Raw genomic sequence first — 18,598 nt, forward strand, 5'->3', positions numbered from 1 at the left:
TTGCGCACTGAATAAGCCTAATATTGATGACATAGCTGCATTCTTACATTTTTTGCACATTTCTGCTTTCCTCTCTTTTCTTAAACTGGGCATCTTGAAGGCTTGTGCTTTTTCATATCCATTTGTGTTGATTAAGCACTTTACCCATTTTCCAGCACTGTCAACTAGTGATGGCCAAACAAGGCTTAATTAATGTTATTTTAGCAGCTGGATATGCTGGCAGCACTCAGATTTTCTTGATCACAATAAAAGCCATTATTGAAATATATAAGGCAATATAGTTAATCTTGTCTTTTTTACAAAACTAACAACAATATTGGAATGGACATTAAACATAAAATATACACACTTGCTAACTATATTGCCTTATGTATTTCAATGATGGCTTTTAATTTGAAAAATAAATTCTCAGTTAGCGCTGCTAGCATAATATCCTGCTGCTAGAAGTAATGAAGCCTTGTATGGCCATCACTACTGTCAACCAAGAATCAAGACTAAACCAATTCACCTTGGTGGTGTGCAGACTGGTTTTATATTATTCTTAACGATTTCACATAAATCTGTCAGGTCCTGGCTGGGGCCTTCTAGGCATCTCCATGCGCCACAGTCAGGACCTGATCACAGAGGTGCCCTTGCTATCTTTGCGCTCCGGTGTTAAGTGTTCCCAATTGGAGGGAGCTGTCCCTCTTTGCCTCTGATTGGGGACCCTGTATTAGTTGCTTGTGTTTTCCTCAGTTAGTGTTCAGTTTGGCGCATCAGTTCTTGGTTGTACCGGGCCTTCGTTTCCTTTTGGTGGTTTCTATTCGGTTTACAAGAAACCAAACAGAAACCACTGTTCCTCGTCTCCGGTTTTACGACCAACCGTGACAAAACCTGAACAAAATGCAACAATATATCTGTGAAACTTTATATTCACAATATCATGAGCTAATTGTGGTTTATTTGGTACCATTTCATAGTGTGACTGATGTTATTAATTGCATTTGTAGGCCTACTGTACAAAGTTAAAGGTGTGTTAAAGGTCTGTTCCCCCTATCAACTTCCAGTGGGGAGACCTTCCCATCTCGTACTTCTGAGTGGGAGATCTTCCCAGGCAGTAATCTGCCCACCTCACAAACTACAATCAGGGTGTCTACTATGACAACGTTAATCACACACAGTCACACACAATGACATGATTTAATTTAGTGTCGTGCAAATGAACGATAGAAAACCGATCACGCAAATGTCAACATTCCAAAAATGTGCGTGCGTCTTGTGCCACCCCCAGCAATATGCCACCCTGGGCTGCTGCCCATGACACCCATACCTTAATCTACCGCTGACTGCCTGTGTAGTTTTAAATCTGATCTCATAGCTTCTTCAGTTTGAGTCCTTTTTTAGCTGAGCAACAGTAATGTCAGGTAAGGGATTTACTTGTTGAGTATACAGATGTCCTTACGTTGGGTGATGATTTAAGACGCACTGTGGTTATACAGCACAAGATCCCACTGACAGATGAGGTACCGGTGTGTCAGAGATATCAGAGGCCACCGCCCAGTCAGTATAAGGAAGTGAAGGCTCACATTAAACAGAAGTTGGAGCAGGGAGTCGTCAGGGAGAGTAGCAGCCCATGTTTTCCCCCCTGGTCATGGTAAAGAAGAAAGATGGTAGCTTGAGGATGTGTTTGGATTACCCCCTGTTGAATTGAAAGAGCAGTAAAGCTACTTACTCCCTCCCAAGAATAGAAGAGTCTCTTGATGCCCTGTATGTGGCTAAGTGGTTCTCAACCTTGGAATTGACAAGTGGATATAATCAGGTAGTCATAGCAGAGAAGGACCAGCAGTGCCGGCTCTAGCCTTTTGGAGGCTCTAAGCAAAATTTGATTTGGGGCCCCCTCTCCCCTATTGGTCGAGGACTTTTTGTACGCCCTTTGTGAGTTTAATCACATGCCCTCTGGCCTGTGAAATGCTCTTGGGACATTTCACCAGCTCATGGAAAGGATTTTGGGTGACCAACACTTCCAGTCACTGTTACTATATCTTGATGATGTGGTTGTCTTCTCATGCTCGTGTGAGCAACACCTGAGCTGGTTGAAACTAGTACTGTCTTGGTTTTCGGGAACAAGTGAAGTGGAGCAAGTGCTTTCTTTTCCAGAGTGAATTTGCATATTTGGGGCATGTGATCTCATCAGAAGGCATTGCCACCAACCCAGAGAAGATATGACGAAAGACAGTAGGAGAGTGGCAGACCCCCCTAGAAACTATACCGAGCTTAAGTCCTTTTCGGGATTTGCAGGTTATTATAGGCGCTTTGTAAAGAACTTCTCCCAGTAATCAACATCCTTGCATGTGCTGTCATCCCTTGGTTACAAAAAGGGACCAGTGCCAAAACTTAGTGGGGCAGGTTTTTGAAGTTGTGGAAGTCTAGTTGTGAAGCAGAAGTCTTAAGCAGACGTTAACTTCATTTCCAGTAGTGTCTCTCATCTCATCTTTATCCGCTTCTCCGATATCGGGTCACGGGGGCAGCAGCTCCAGCAGGGGACCCCAAACTTCCCTTTCCCGAGCCACATTTGCCAGCTCTGACTGGGGGATCCCGAGGCGTTCCCAGGCCAGTGTCGAAATATAATCTATCCACCTAGTCCTAGGCCTACCCCGAGGTCTCCTCCCAGCTGGACGTGCCTGGAACACCTCCCTTGGGAGACATCCTGGGGGCATCCTTACCAGATGCCCCCAGGATGTCACCTCCACTGGCTCCTTTCGAACCACCTCCACTGGCTCCTTTCGGTGAATAGGAGCAGCGGCTCTACTCCGAGTTCCTCACAGATGGCTGAGCTTCTCACCCTATCCCTAAGAGAGAAGCCAGCCACCCTTCTGAGAAAACCCATTTCAGCCGCTTGTACTCACGATCTTGTTCTTTCGGTCATGAACCAGCCTTTATGACCATAGGTGAGGGTAGGAACGAAGAATTCCAGTACTGGCCTATGTAAATTCTTCTTAACCTTTGGATGTGGAGAGCTATTTCAAATGGTACGAGCAATGTATAGTCTCGAAAACACCGAAAGTTGTCACAGAATTAGGGGGCATATTGGCATCTTGTCTCATCAAGGTGGTGGCCATGGACTTTATTGTTTTGGAGCCCTCCAGCGATGGCCATGAAAACGTTCTAATTATAACCAATACTTCATCCAAGCTCACTGTTGCAGTACCATCAAGGGACCAGAAGGTGGCAACGGTGGCCAAATTACTAGTGTATGAATGGATTCAGCGGTATGGAGTCCCCCACTGCATACATTCACAGGAGGGCAAATGTTTTGAGGCTGAAATAGTGCAGCAACTGTGTCAAATCTTTGGGATGAAACAAAGTCATTCAACCCCTTACCACCCCCAGGACAATGGGCAGTGTGAGAGGTGTAACCACACTATTCATGGCTAGCTTAGGACCCTCCGACCAAATAAGAAAAGGAGATGTGTGGGGCGTCTGCCGGAGGTGGTATTTGCCTATAACACAACAGAACATGCCAGCACTGGGTACACAGCCTCATTTTGATGTTTGGCCAGTCTCCTAGCCTCCCCAATGACGTTCTGCTCAGGATACAAGAGGGAGGGTTTTACTGCATACTGCAGTAGAAGACATTAGATGGAGCAGGCTGCAGAGGCCAGTAGAAGACATCAGAGGGAGCAGGCTGCAGAGGCCCATAGAATACATCAGATGGAGCAGGCTGCAGAGGCCCAAAGAAGACAACATGGCCCTGCAACTGGTCAGAGTGATTTAAAGGTTGGGCAGTTGGTGTGCCGTCGAAACCATGGCTGTAAAGGAAGCCATAAGATCCAGGACATGAGGATGCCAGTACCTTTTCATGTTCTCACTCAACCAGACGGGAGTAAGCCAGTGTATACATTGGCCCCTGTAGATGAGTCTCAAATATTCACAGGCTGGAACTACGACCTTGTGGCTCAGTTGAACCCAAAGGCAGAGACGAAAGTCAAGTCAACTGTTGTCACCTTCTCACCAAGCTGCTTGGCGATGGTTTTGTAGCCCATTCCAGCCTTGTGTAGATCTACAATCTTGTCCCTGACATCCTTGGACAGCTCTTTGGTGTTGGCCATGTTGGAATCGGATTGATTGATCGCTTCTGTAGACAGTTGTCTTTTATACAGGTAACAAGCCGAGATTAGGAGCACTCCCTTTAAGAGTGTGCTCCTTATCTCAGCTCGTTACCTGTATAAAAAAAACCTGGGAGCCAGAAATCTGATTCTGATTGCAGAGGGGTCGAATACATATTTCACTCAATAAAATGCAAATAAATGTATAACATTTTTGCCTATTGTTGTTATTCTTTCTCTCACTGTTCAAATAAACCTACCATTAAAATTATAGACTGATAATTTCTTTGTAAGTGGGCAAACGTAGAAAATCAGCAGGGGATCAAATAATTATTTTCCTCACTGTAGATCGAGACATCATATCATGTGTTGTCTTTTCTTACAGACTGTGATCAGAGACTGTGAAAAATATAATCATTGATATGACAAATTCTATAAATACAAGGAACTATGTATTTGAACTGTAACACCTTTTTTGTTTAGTTTTTTGCTTTTAACACTGGATTTAAAATGATACAATGACTATTGGGTTAAAGTGCTTTTGCTCCTTTTTTTCTGAAAAAAGCCAATTAGCTCAATTTCTTCTGTGGTTTTTCGTACGGAAACAAAATGGATAAAAGATGCATCGATAGCTTCCCTACACCTTCTAATTTATTTTGCACTGCTGCATCAGGACGTTGAAGTAAAATCTACGTGCAATGGGCTCATTTATTAAATTATAGTGTGAAGAGACACTGACTTTTTGGACTTGTAGTTAGACAGAAATGTCTCAAGGTAAGATGCAACTGAATCTTTTCTTCACACACAGTCTCGATTTTTTACAAACATTTCATAGTGAGGAGTTTCAACACTACCAACTCCCCCTCCCACTTCTCTTACCATCGACTTTAGTTTAACTTCCTTTTATTGAAAAAGCAGTGATACATTTTCTTCACATCCACTCTTCAGTAAATAATTGCATAAATGAGCCCTCTTGCCACACCAACTATGTAGGTGCAAAGTCCTAGGTTCACTTATAGTAGCAGGAAAAAATTGTTCTTACTCGTCACAGAAATCAGTAAAAAATCTGTAAACAAGTGCAAGTTTATTCAAAACATAAAAATATAAAAATATACAAAATCCTATTGACTTCTGTAGCTTATCTTAAGATTTCACTTGTTAAACCTTTAACTTGTGTTTCCTTACATGCTTAAACACGGGTTTTATCCATAATGACAGACCAAACGGTAAGAAAACGGTTTCTTCCTTTTCCTAAGCACCAACTTCAAGTTTAACCTTCCCTCCACGAGTGGGCGTAACCATTAAAGAAACAGAACAGAGATTATACGTCGGAAAACATACAAACTAATACTGAAATATATCTGAATTGCCTATCAAAGAAAGCAGTCAGTTGTGTTTACAGTCCCGCAAAAAGAGTGCTGTGCAGTGAATTGTGCCTACAGTTTTGCAAAGTGTGTGTTACAAAATTGCAAACTGAGTGCAAAGCAGTGTTTGTGCTTTTAGTTTTGCAAACTCAGTGAGTGGTTTTGCCATACGTATTAATGGTTTTAGAAATTGTGCTACAAGAATCACGATTAGCGCTTAAGCATTCAGAAAAAACTGTAATATACAATTGTATTTGATGTGAGGGATCAGCTGGGTCAAGTGGTCCGACTGCGCCCTCTCCTGGAGATTGGCCTCATTAAAGCCACTACTGATAAGCTCACCTGGGGCCAATTGACTAATTATGTTTGTTCTTTCTTAAGGACTGACATGTTGGATGATGTTGCAGGATACATAATGTTCACCATGGCATCGCCAGACTCTTTCACGTTTGTCACATGTGCTCAGTGTGAACCTGCTTTCATCTGTGAAGAGAATGGGGCACGAATCTTGGTGTTCCCTGGAAAATGCCAATTGAGCTGCACGGTCCTGGGGCCTCATGTACAAAAACTTGCGTTGAATTCATACTAAAACTTTGCGTACGGACAAAGCCATAAATGTGCGTACGCCAGGCCTGAAGTTTACGTGGAAGAACGCACATTCTTACGTTAATTTCACTGTTAGTACATCTGACCGTGAACGTGAAAGCTGGCGTACGCCGTGTTTTCGTGCGTACGCAAGATTGATACATGAGGCCCCTGGATTTTAAAGGTACGCACAGCTTCATAAATCAGGCGGTGAGAGGAGTGTAAGCAAAATCTTACGCCAACATATACGCCCGTTTCTACGCAATAATGATAAATGAGGGCCAATATGAGTACCAGGAAGGGGAGTGGCCAGTGAGGGGGTTAATATCAGTAGTGGGAGGGGGAGTGGCCAGTGAAGGAGTTTATATGAGTAGTGGGAGGGGGAGTGGCCAGTGAAAAGTACAAAGAAGGCTGTCGTACCAAGATTCTTACTCAGAGTGCAGTCATACGTATGTGGCCATATTTCCATTGTCCCATGCGCATGTAAAAATGTAAAAGACTTTGATGGAACTTTGGACTCTAGACCCATTGTTTTCTTTGACAGGTTGCAACTGATGTCTTGATTAATTACATTTAGTCTAGTGGGACTATGTAATGTTCTGGATTGCAAAGGTGTGTTCACCCAAGTTTGTTTCTTCGATGCAGAATAAGATGTGATTTTAAAAAAAATCTATAGGAACCAAAGTTCTACCATTGAGGATGATAGTTAGTGTTGTGTTTCACAGTGGGTCCACTTGGTTCTGGATCACTTCTTCAGTTACCAACTATTAATACTGTGTTATAACATCTTGTATAATGTGATGTTTTTTCAGGGAGATTAAAAGAGAAAACATCAGTAAATCAACAGAAACACAATTACAGATTTGGACAGTTTGGTTGTTTGGTTCTTTATTTTGGTAAACAATGAACATAACCATAAGCATTGAATGTGAAGAAATATTCACAAGATTAAAGAAATGTTGAATACAAGATAGATGGAATATGTAGAGAAAAACAATCATTAAAGTGACAAATGTAGCAACTCCAGCCTGCACTAAAGAATCTCCCATTCACTGTCCAGGCTTTATTCCAGCATAAATAATGTCTTCCTGCCCTGTAGGTCTGTCTCTCACTGTGTTTGATCTGGAACCCTCCAACACTACAACCTGTCCATACTCCACCTCCTCCTGAACCTTCCTCACATTCCCCTTCTACACAACAGTGATTCCAGCATATTCCAGTTCTTGGCTTCCATTAGCATCTGTGGAGAGATGTGACAATGGGGAAATTATGGGTTACTACCCAGATCATATGTTTACGTTAACGTTTCAGGTATGTTAGTTGCCTACATACAGTAGGCATAATGGTTGACTGGCCAGTTTAGTGTGGGTTACCTGTATTACAGTAGGTCACCAAGTACAGTAGAAGAAATATTAACAAACCAATGAATTAAATTATATATGATGAGAAAACTATATTTTTAATGCTGTTAAATTTTTTTACAGTATTCTAATACTGTTCAACGAAATGCAAAACTGTTGAACCTCGCTCCTGACTCCTCAGCCTCTCCACTCTTCTCTTCTACTCCTCGCTCCTGTCTCCACCCTTCCTCATGCTCCTCCCTCTTGACCCCTTAGCCCCTCCCTACCTCCCCTGTTGAACTGTATATTTGTCCATTTAACATTTTCTCCAAAAAGTGTAAAATATTGTCCATGGCTCTGCCAATGCTTTCTTTCAGATGTAGTTCAGCACTATAGTCTCTTCAGTTTTACTAACTTGTTCATCGGTTCATCAAGTCTATCTTCTATGAACTTTTAGCAAAGCACCCAGGGCACAAAGCCGCAAGACACTGTATCCAGATGTACTTCATTTTTCATGTGCATGCAGCTTCATGCATTTTGCTTTGATAAGGTGGGGCCAGTGTTTTCCAAGGCCAAACCTGATCTCAGGGGGTGCCTTGGACACTGCTCTGCACTTCAAAGGAGGTGCGGTGGCACTGGGTCTTTTGGTCTCTTTTGTGTGTCTGGATGGAACCTGCATTTATTAATGCATGAGCTACAGTTGCCTTAAAATGCAGAATATATTGAGCTCTACAAAATATAAAGACGCTGTCACTCACATGATGGAACTAATCTGCACACATTTTTTTTATTGTTACTACAAAAACGGCAAGTTCTACATTCTAATACCATAAATCAATTGATTTACATCCAAAAGAGTTACTGAAGATGAAGTACAACGAAGTCGTAGTAATAGTGAATTTTAGTTGAAATATAGGCAGCGATGCATGATGTCCAATTTAGTGGGCAGATGATTAATCCTAATTTCCTCCCAACATAAAATCAATACTTCAAAATTGTAACAATTATATTACTCCTTAGTCTTTACTTGATGTTGCCACATTGTATTTGCCTGCAAGGGTCTCCTATTATAGAAGGAATGGCAAGATATTTCTGAACTGCTCTGTATTTCTGGCCATCCGTCAGCCATCATGGTTTCCACAAATTCATGTTGCACTTACAACAGCTTGCCACAAGTCAATTTATGACATGATACCGTAGCATCCACTGTGGTGGCGGATGTGCAATTATAGCATCCAAACCCATGCATATACAAGTAAACGGCTTTTGAATAACTGTCCACTGCAGTGACCACTAAGTGTGAAAAGGAAAAGGATAGAATTAAACATCAAATTATGTTTCGTTCTAGAGACTGGGGACTTTAGTTAAGGATTCATTGCTAAAATTGGGGAGACAGAAATAGTAACAATACAAAGGCATGCATGGAAGATAGAATATCTTCGGGTGGACTTTGGTATAGTAAAATAAACGACTACAGTCTTGAAAATAGACTCCAGACTATCATAGCTGATGTTAGCAGAGATGCTGAATGTCTGGTAAACTACGGTTTAGCAATGAAGAAATTAGTTACAAATGAGTTACATTCATCTCACCACGTCTACATTCAGTTGGTTAATCTGTAGCTCCAACATAGCCCAGCAAAGATAAACAATACAGGTCTACACTAAGGAAAGTAGAAAACCCAACAAAACAACACTGAAGCATTAGTTAACTGAGATGTCTGAACATTGTGAACATCTGAGTCCTATAGATCCACTTAGGTTTGTTAGAGGTGTTGAATTTTCACCCATCTGACCTGTTGTCTGGGGCGGTGTCCTCCTCCAGTGGATCCAGAAAACTGACACTATCACAGTAAGGACCAGGACTACAGCTACTAGAGACCATGTGACCACTTCATTGCCTCCTTCTGTGTGACAAGAATGAAGGGGACTTAATATAAACAATGTCAGTACATTAAAAGTATAGTAGCAAAGTCTTACACTTGGAAATGTACAGGAATTAATCCACAAATATAACACATAAGTAAATACATTACAGCATCAAATCATCTTTGGCAAGATTTTAGATTATTTAGCAAATAAAATGTTTTTACAGTTGGATATTTACCTTCAATGGACAGTTGAAATCTTAGGCAGGTTAGGGATGTAACAAAATTAAATGTTTCTGAGGAATATTCAGCAGCATCACTCCTTTCTATTTTTGTTATCTTCAATGTCCCATTGTTGAAATAGAATTCTGATCTAGATTTGATGGCTTCATTCATTATGTTGGTTTTGTTTCTCCTTTTGAAAAGTATTATAGATTTTCCAGAGGGATCTTTTATTAAGTAGATTTCATTATATGCGATGTTATCAGTGACCAGACGGAGATAGACAGTCCCTCCCAGAGCTCCATAATACTGATCTTCTGCCTCTGTAACATTACAGTGGCTCTTCAATCCTGAGAATTGAGTGAAAAAAACACATTTGTGGAAAATGATACTTGCTGTAACTTATTTAAAACTTATTGAAAATAGTTTTTCACAATATAGTTGTCAATATAATGTAATACATTTTCTCTAGCAAGTAGTCACGCTAAATAGTGTATTTCTAAACATTAAATATTTATGGTATGCTACTAAGCTTTATATTTAAGTGACATTGATTTCTCACTGTCACTTGTCTCCCCAGAAGTAATTAATGCTATGTGATTATTTATTTATACACCAGTTGTGTATAACTGAATTGCTGTTAAAATGTGCGGGACCGCCATAGACAAACATGCGACAGCATAGAAAAAATTGCAGTTGCCTCTTACCATTAGACAGTGCTGATAATGTCATGAATCCAAACACCACAAGCATGTCTTCTTCAAATTAGCGAGCTACTGTCTTAGCAACTATAGATTCACCAGAAAACTCTTGTTTAACTGGACAAAATATTTGCCACATCCTGTGACTAGACTTTTAGAGCAAAACACTCAAGAGATTGTGTCATATTGGGGATGTTAGGGGAAGTTGATGAACACCCTTTGAGTTGCGCACTTCTTCATTTCTAAGACCAATAGATAAGAAGAATATATGTATAAGTTACCACGTATTTTACATTAAAAAACAAGAGATCTTGAAAATTCTAAAGGGCAGAGTGACAGGATGTGTTCATTTTCATATTAGATGTAACTTGTGAGATTTTGCTATTTCTTTGGTATATCTTTACAGAGATGGCCTCATGGTCAGTCTACTGTAAGTCAAACATAATTTTCTTGGTTTTCTTAGAGATACACTATTCACATTTACATAAGTGTCTGTAACACCAGTGTTCCTCTGACATCAACATACATCAGTTCACCAGGGAGTACCATCATAGTCCAAAAAGTTGAGTAACATTGTAAACCATATTAGTTAAGTGAAGACACTGAGCATTTAAGTGCTCTCAAAGAAACAGTTTTTTAATATATAACAATATATGTTGTTAAGGCCCCTTGGTTTTGGGCTATCATGCAATATGGTGTGGATTTTTATCGCTTCCAAAAACATTTCCAATAAACGGTCTGCTTGTTTTTAATGTCATCTGGTCCAGCACCATGGCCTGGCTGTCCAGAGCTATTGTGAAAATACATGTCTATGAACAACTATGAAAATACATCTGAAAATACATTTACGTCTCCGTAAAAGAGTCTCCACTCTATTGAAACATAGATCATGTGACATTTTAGTCTGAAGCAATTATATATTTAAAAGTCTGTCAACTTCTCAATATAGATTGGAGTGAGATTTCATTTTGTTAATGCTCTGGGGATTCAACACTAGGGCAAAATCTTAAAGCTTAACTCCTACTAGAGTTGCGAGAACAATTTTAGAAACCCTTTTCAATTATCTTCATAAGTGCTTCCTAAAAATTTTCCTAAAGTTTTACCTGTCTTAAAAACATATTGGTTATAATAAACAGCATAGGGAAAGGGAAGGCCTTGACAGCAAATTCATGTAAAAAGCCTCACTACAAGTTGCCATGCAATTACTCTGATCATTGGGAAATAAGCTGTCACTCAGGCAGGGGGGCATGTCTTTACAAATGAAAAATAATTTGTTTCAATCCCAAACCTTTACTAAACCATTTAATAGCTTCAATCTGTTTTGGTTCACAGCGAGGGTTAGTCAGTTCACAGCGAGGGTTAGCAGGTCAATAAATAAATGTGTTCTCTGTCCAGAGTCTTTAAACAGAATCCACATCAGCTGTATGAACAGGCGGACAAGGACAGAGATAACCAGATGGGCTGTTGGAAGTGACAGCAGGAATCATCACTAGATCTGAAACAGAACAGAACCAGGAGGACTTTGGAGAAGGACAGCTTGGAGTCATCAGGCCTGAGGTGTGGTCCAAGGGCTCATGTCCTCCTGAGAACATTCTATGGATCCAAGAGGATACCTTCATATGATTCAGACTAACCCTTGACCCCTCACATAAACTAATGCAATGTAAACAGTTGGAACTGAAACGGGAGGGGTTTAGAGACACTGGTCCCATCCGAAGGTGACTCCGGAAAAGGCCAACCAGGAAGGAACTCCAACCACATTGCCAAGCACCAGATCAAAGGGTCACCAACCGACTGCTAACGCCCTGAGAGAGGACCAAAAGTAGCCCTCAGAGCTGACTCACATCACACGAGGAAGGCAAGTGGAAACCTGAGTAGACCATTGATACCGTCTAGGGGTGGAGCCGAACCCGAATACGGTATTCGGAAAGGCACAAATAACGTGGTTTTTACAAATACTTATTTCAAACAAATACTTTAAAAAATATTTGTATTCGGGAACAAGAAAACCGTTATATCAAAAAGCTGCGTTTTCTCATGAGACCACAGTACATGCCCGGATGAGTGAGTGAGTGACGTTCAGTCGGGGGAGGGGAAAAGAATAAAAGCGGTAACTGACACAGGCTGCTCCACACATCTCCATTCTCCACACAGCAACAGAGAGCGCTCGGCTGAGCGAAAAAACTTAACTGTGTCACAATTTTGTTTAATAGATTTTTGTACCTTAACTGGGTTCCAAAGGCAATTTATAACTTTCAGGAAGCGGAGTTTGATCGGGATATTATTTCATTACGCTGCAATTGGGTGAAGCAGCCCTAACGCAAAAAAAAAAACGGAATTTTTACGCCTATTTTGAATTTTACTCAAATACAAATACTTTTTCCCCCTTAACAAATACAAATACAGATACAAATACTGGCTGCTATGCACACCCCTAATACCACCCCTAAATTATATTTGAGAGAGGACATCCCAGTGGATATGAGAGCCCACCAGGCAAAAACAGTTACCCTTCACACCCCTGGGCCAGACTACACTTAATCACAGACCTTACTGAAGAGATGAGTCTGTAGAATTGGTAAACACTTGAAGATTGAGACTATGTCTGTCTCTCACATTTATCGACAGATCATTCCACATTAATGACAATCTATGGGAGAAATACGGTCCCCTTAGAATTCACAGAAACGCACAAAATGTTGGCTGTACATTTATGCATTTTTGCTAAAATCAGGTCTTCATAAATTACACTAAACTACACAATCCTTTACAGCACTTTTTTGTGTGCATTCACTGTGAGACTATGTAGCGGAGGAACCTTGTTCTATTGGACAACTGATTTAGTATGATTTATTCATGTTGGCAAGGATGCTGAGTTTTGGAAGCTGTGTCTCTGGGGTGCCCAGGAACAAGTTTGAGAACCACAGTTGTAGTCAACAAGCAGGTCTTCTCTGCTCTCAATAGCCAAGTAGGCTGGCATTGCCCTGAAGTGTTCAGTTATGGGGTCTAGCAATTTCTTGAACTCCCACTGCTTCTCCTTGCTGAAGATTTTATTTTAATGTCTTCTGAAACACATGAAGACTGTCAGTAAACAAGATGCGAGCGGGTGTCATTCCTATATTTCTGTAGCAGTTAGGCAGCTTGCTAGGAATTAGAGTCAGAAGACACGGACAGAGGTGTAAGGAAGCGTAGTGTCTTGGTTTTCTTCATTTTTTTTAAGTGGACCCAGTTCACACAGCTCTTCTCCCACTTTTCCCTGTTTAATGGTTGTTTAAGGCATCTTACGTTTCTATGTGTTTTATGTTATGGTATCTTTAGTAAATGTCCCAGTAAAGGTTACCTTTCAGTTTGTTGTCTTGTCTGGCTCTTATTAGTTAGCTGAATGCACCCCTCTACACATTCCATTTTCACACTAGTTTGAGCACAGACACAGGTATTCATATCTTCAAATGACCTCCAAACAAGCTACATGCTTAGTGTTGAAGCATGAACATGAAGAGCATTCATGTTTGTCTGTAATAAAGTAATAGTTTGTTGCGTGCACGTTTTCACAGCCAGTGATAGACTATAAGTTGTAGTATTCTTGTAAACAAACTATGACAAGGCACCCATTAGTTTTGATAAATATCCACTTTGTTAGATCAGTGTTTTTGACTATACACCACTGACAGCATCCTTCGTAAATGGTTGCTTTACCTCAATTTGCTCTAGCAGCTCCTTGGGGAACCATTGGCTCTTGGGATATCTCAGGCAGTGTGTTAAGAAACAAAAGGTATTGGTTGTGCTTTTGAAGATATGTATCTTAACATCAACCATTGCAAAGCTGTTGGAAGAAACACACAAACTGGATGTCACGAAACTGAGTTGCACAAAAAGGTCAATACACCAGATTGTAATGTAATGGGATTTTCACCTAAATGTATTTTGACTAATTCATCACTACTTAACACCTTGAGTAACACTGATTTAGGTCTTGTTCAAGTTGGTCTACTAGACATGATTATCTCATTGCCTGTTTAACTGGTCAGTGGAGACCTAACCTTTATTCATACAGGCTCATCTCATTGATATACAATCTATTGTCCATGAGAGACATTTTAAACTTATATGATAAGATGGTGATGACCAGAAACATATATTTTCTTTTTAAAATAGTAAACAAAAACAAGAAATTGATGCACAGAGGCTGGGGAAAAAGTAGGGTTGGAACTAAGGAAGAAACCTAGAGAGGGGCCGGATTCTCAGGGGTGGCAAGTCCTCTTCTGGATGTACTCAATGAAGATTAGAAGAGTACATGACCTTATAAGGCCACATCAATATTTATGCTCAATCAGTTGACCAGTGGGTCAATTTAACAACTGTAATGAAATTGTACCCTTGTTTTCAAAGACAACCCCATCTGGTGATAAGTAATTGACAAGTACAGAGAAAACAGACCAGTATTTAAGGCTGAGGTCCTTCCCTTCTTTAAACAGCAGGTGGCGGTGTTTTCTACATATTGCACCTCAGGTTCATGGAACCATCTAATTTTCATCCGCTTATCTGGTATCGGGTCGCGGGGGCAGCAGCTTCAGCAGGGGACCCCAAACTTCCCTTTCTACATTTGCCACCTCTGACTGAGGGATCCTGAGTCGTTCCCAGGCCAGTGTCGAAATATAATCTCTCCACCTAGTCCTGGGCCTACCCCGAGGTCTCCTCCCAGCTGGACGTGCCTGGAACACCTCCCTAGGGAGACGTCCTGGGGGCATCCTTACCAGATGCCCGAACCACCTCAACTGGCTTCTTTCGATGCAAAGGAGCAGCGGCTCTACTCCAAGTTCCTCACGGATGGCTGAGCTTCTCACCCTATCCCTAAGGGAGAAGCCAGCCACCCTTCCGAGAAAACCCATTTCAGCCGCTTGTACTCAGAACCACACAAGCTATTCACAAAACAGAACAAACAACAGTCACATGATTCATTTTTTGCTCATATCTTCAGTTAAGTGTGCTTTCCCCAGGGACTCAAACTACCATCTGTGATGTCAATCAATCGCATTTATCTCATGAAGCCCTGTTTACATCAGCAGTTGTTACGTACATCAGCAGTTGTTATGTACATCAGCAGTTGTTACGCTCTCTAGAACTACTAAGAGGCATGCTCTTATTCATTTCCAACGAGAGCCAGCGAATCACGGCGACAGTGGGTGTAGCTAATCTCCAAGCGACAGTTGAGAGTTGAGAAATTTTAAAATTTATGCTAATTTCAGGAGTGGACACTCAGGCTTGGAGGAATTAAATGAGCTGTGTTAACAGAGGATACCTACAGCGACTATAGAAAGCTACAGAAGCAATGAATGTATATTAAAATGCAGTTTATTAATGGTTTAGTAATGGTCATATCTTAGATGGTAGATGCGTGATCAGGCCAGCACAGTACTGCTCAACGCAGCTCAATTTAAATAATATAGCTGTATTGTTTGTCATATAACCATTGTTCAAATACATGACTTTTAAGTAATTGCATTAAGATGCTGTGGTTCCCAACCTTATTCAGTTACTGTACCACCAACAATGTTTTGCTTTGCTTTGAGAACCCCTGAGGTACACACCCACTGGTTTAGAGAATATCCTTTTAGGTATTTTGTAACATACTGTTCTTGGTGGCTTTCAGTAATGTCTTACCTTCAATGAACAGGTGTAGTTGTCCAGAGTACAGCACTCAACTATATCTAAAAGTTTAATTCCTCTCTAATAGCTATAATGTCCCATTGCCTTCAAAGAACTTTGCCCTTTTGTTAATATATATATTGACTACGATGTTTCTCATTTTGACTACATCTATAGTTACCATAGTTTTTTGTTTTATTATTTTGTTGATATATTTATTGACTACTAAGATGTTTCTCATTTTTACTACATCTTTAGTTCCCATAAGGTTTTATATTTTATTTTAAATGCTGTCACGTTTTGGTAAGCAGGATGCCAGGTGCAGAGTTAACGGTCAACAAAAGGGTTTAATAACAACAAAACTGCAGAAACACAGAGAATGGAAAATCAAAACAGAACAAAGCAGAATCTCACAAATGCATAATATTTAGTTGCATTAGTGGGTGCCTGATAATAGAAAGTCCCTCCCAGATCTTCTTTTCTGTGTATCCACGCAGATGAAAAATAGACCATGTATGCTATTTCTAACTGTTGGAATTTCTGTAGTATTTATCATTGTATAATTAATTTTCTACTCTTTGAATCAGGGCCCGGTCCGAACTAGGCTTTCCTGGTTCCTTTTCTTGTTTTTTTTTAGCATTACACAACTGTTCCTATCTTTTGTTGATCCTGTCCCAGCTTTTCTGAAAAGTGTTGCTGGCATCAAATTCAAAGTGGGCATATATTTATCAAGAAAAAATAACATTTCTCAGTTTCAACATTTGATATGTTGTACTATTTTCTATTGAATATTGGGTTTAAATGATTTGCAAATAATTGCATTATGTTTTTTTTTTACATTTTATGCAGCATCCCAACCTTTGGGAAACAGGGTTGTATTTTAGTTTGTGAAAACTGTTGGCTTCTGGCTCTTTTGCAGAATAATAACGGACCCAAGTCAGGGGGAGAAGTGTTCCTTGTTGTTTATTCACAAAATATAGTACATGTCTGTCTTAGATGTTCGGCCTTCTTCCCATCTCTCTGCTCGTGACCTTTCCAGATGTCTTTGTGCTTCTCCAAATGTCTTTGTCTTTAACAGCACATTTATACGAGACAAACTTATAACACATCCCCTCCACTACCTGGCTGTCTTCCAATCATATAAGTGCAATGTATGTTCCAACCACCCTATGTTCTTGGATCCACACAGGATTGTATGGGCAGGATGTATGGAGGATGTATGGAGGGTAATGAGCACCACATGTCCAACCATTGCCCTTTGTGCAGTTTCCAAGGATGGAAAGAAAAGGGCACATATTTGCAATGCAACATTCCTCTGTGTTGTGTCCTCTAACAAAAGTATAGAACTAAAATACACCCATATTACAACTTTTCCACATTCTGAATATTGTCTCTGCATATTGTTATTCATGAGAGGTGTTCATTTAACAGGTGTTTCTGAGTAGCCCATAGTAAAATATCTAGGCCTACAGGAAGATAATTAAGTGATGATCTTAGTACCTGTTATAAAAACCTCATTATGTTGTTTTCTGTATAACACATGAAGACAAGTCTTTTTCTTTTCCTAAGACATCTCACGACGTCTTCACATTAACATCTCAGACATTTCAAGATATTTCTTATGATTTTTCAAGAAATTGGGATCTCTGGGTATGTTCTGACCATATGAAACTCCTGCTAAGATCACAAACAGTCCTAAAACAGCCTCCATGCTCAGTCCTTCAACAAAGTCCTCAAACTTTAATTGTCAAAACCAACATGAAAGTGATATAAAAGATAGATATTTATAGGTTCTGATGCTGAGTCCTAATCAAGGTTTCACTTCCTCTTTATAGAAGAAGCCAGGCTGGCTACATGGCTCTTGTGTCATATTAGATGAGACATTGTTTTAAAAAGGGATACTTCATTTGGGTGTGAGGATGTGAAAATGACAGCTGTTGTGTCATGATACTGATCAGTCTTTACACACTGCTGGTCAGGACTGACATTGGCCCACTACTGTTAATAAGTATGAACCTTCCGTTATAAAGCGTGAAAATGTGAACCAGAAATACATAGACGAGAGGGAGAAAGAAATGAATTTGAGAGGAGAGTAGAGAGACGTACCGGAGGTCAGACCAAATTGAAATATATCCCTGATGCTACTAACTCACTTTGTGTTGCAGCTAATGGCTAGACAAATTACATTTAGTCTTGTGGAACTATGTAACATGCTCTGGATTGCAAAGGTGTGTTCACCTGAGTTAGTTTCTTCGATGCAGAATAAGAACAAAAAAATAACTAAAAAAGACACCATTCTACCATTGAGGATGATAGTTAGTGTTGTGTTTCAGTGGGTCCACTTGTTTCTGGATCACTTCTACAGTTACCAACTTTCAACACTTTGTTTCAACATATTGTATAATGTGATGTATGTTCAGGTAGATCATACATCACAGAAAAACATCAGTAAATCAACAGAAACATTATTACAGATTTAGACAGCCTGGTTTTTGGGTTGTTTATTCTGGTAAACAATGAACATAACTGTAAACTGTGAATGTAATGACATTTTCACAAAATACGGAAACTTTGAATACAAGAACGATGTAATATGTAGAGAATAACTGTTGTTACAGTGACAAATGAAGCAACTCCAGGCTGTACTAAAGAATCTTCCATTCACTGGCCAGGCTTTATTCCATCATAAACAGTGTCCTCCTGCCTTGTAGGTCTGTCTCTCACTGTCTTTGATCTGGAACCCTCCAACACTACTTCCTGTCCATACTCCACTTCCTCCTGAACCTCC

The 18,598-nt window shown here is 40.2% G+C and overlaps 1 protein-coding gene and 1 long non-coding RNA gene across 2 annotated transcripts in view; both read right to left on the reverse strand.

Moving 5' to 3' along the window:
* LOC105025841 overlaps nucleotides 1–15,853 on the reverse strand; it is a 200,583-nt gene extending 184,730 nt beyond the window's left edge. Inside the window, exon 1 of the mRNA XM_034291721.1 lies at nucleotides 15,826–15,853. The gene's annotated coding sequence lies outside the window, so the exon portion shown is untranslated. The remainder of the gene's footprint in view (nucleotides 1–15,825) is intronic.
* LOC109615722 lies at nucleotides 9,170–10,306 on the reverse strand. The gene is made up of 3 exons (XR_004575684.1): nucleotides 10,171–10,306; nucleotides 9,481–9,813; nucleotides 9,170–9,280 (listed from the first exon to the last, which is right to left on the reverse strand). It is a non-coding gene; the product is annotated as an uncharacterized LOC109615722 (long non-coding RNA).
* Nucleotides 15,854–18,598: the final 2,745 nt, after the last annotated feature.

The sequence above is a fragment of the Esox lucius genome, chromosome 4 (assembly GCF_011004845.1).
Source record: "Esox lucius isolate fEsoLuc1 chromosome 4, fEsoLuc1.pri, whole genome shotgun sequence".
In the NCBI taxonomy this organism is placed as follows: Eukaryota; Metazoa; Chordata; class Actinopteri; order Esociformes; family Esocidae; genus Esox; species Esox lucius.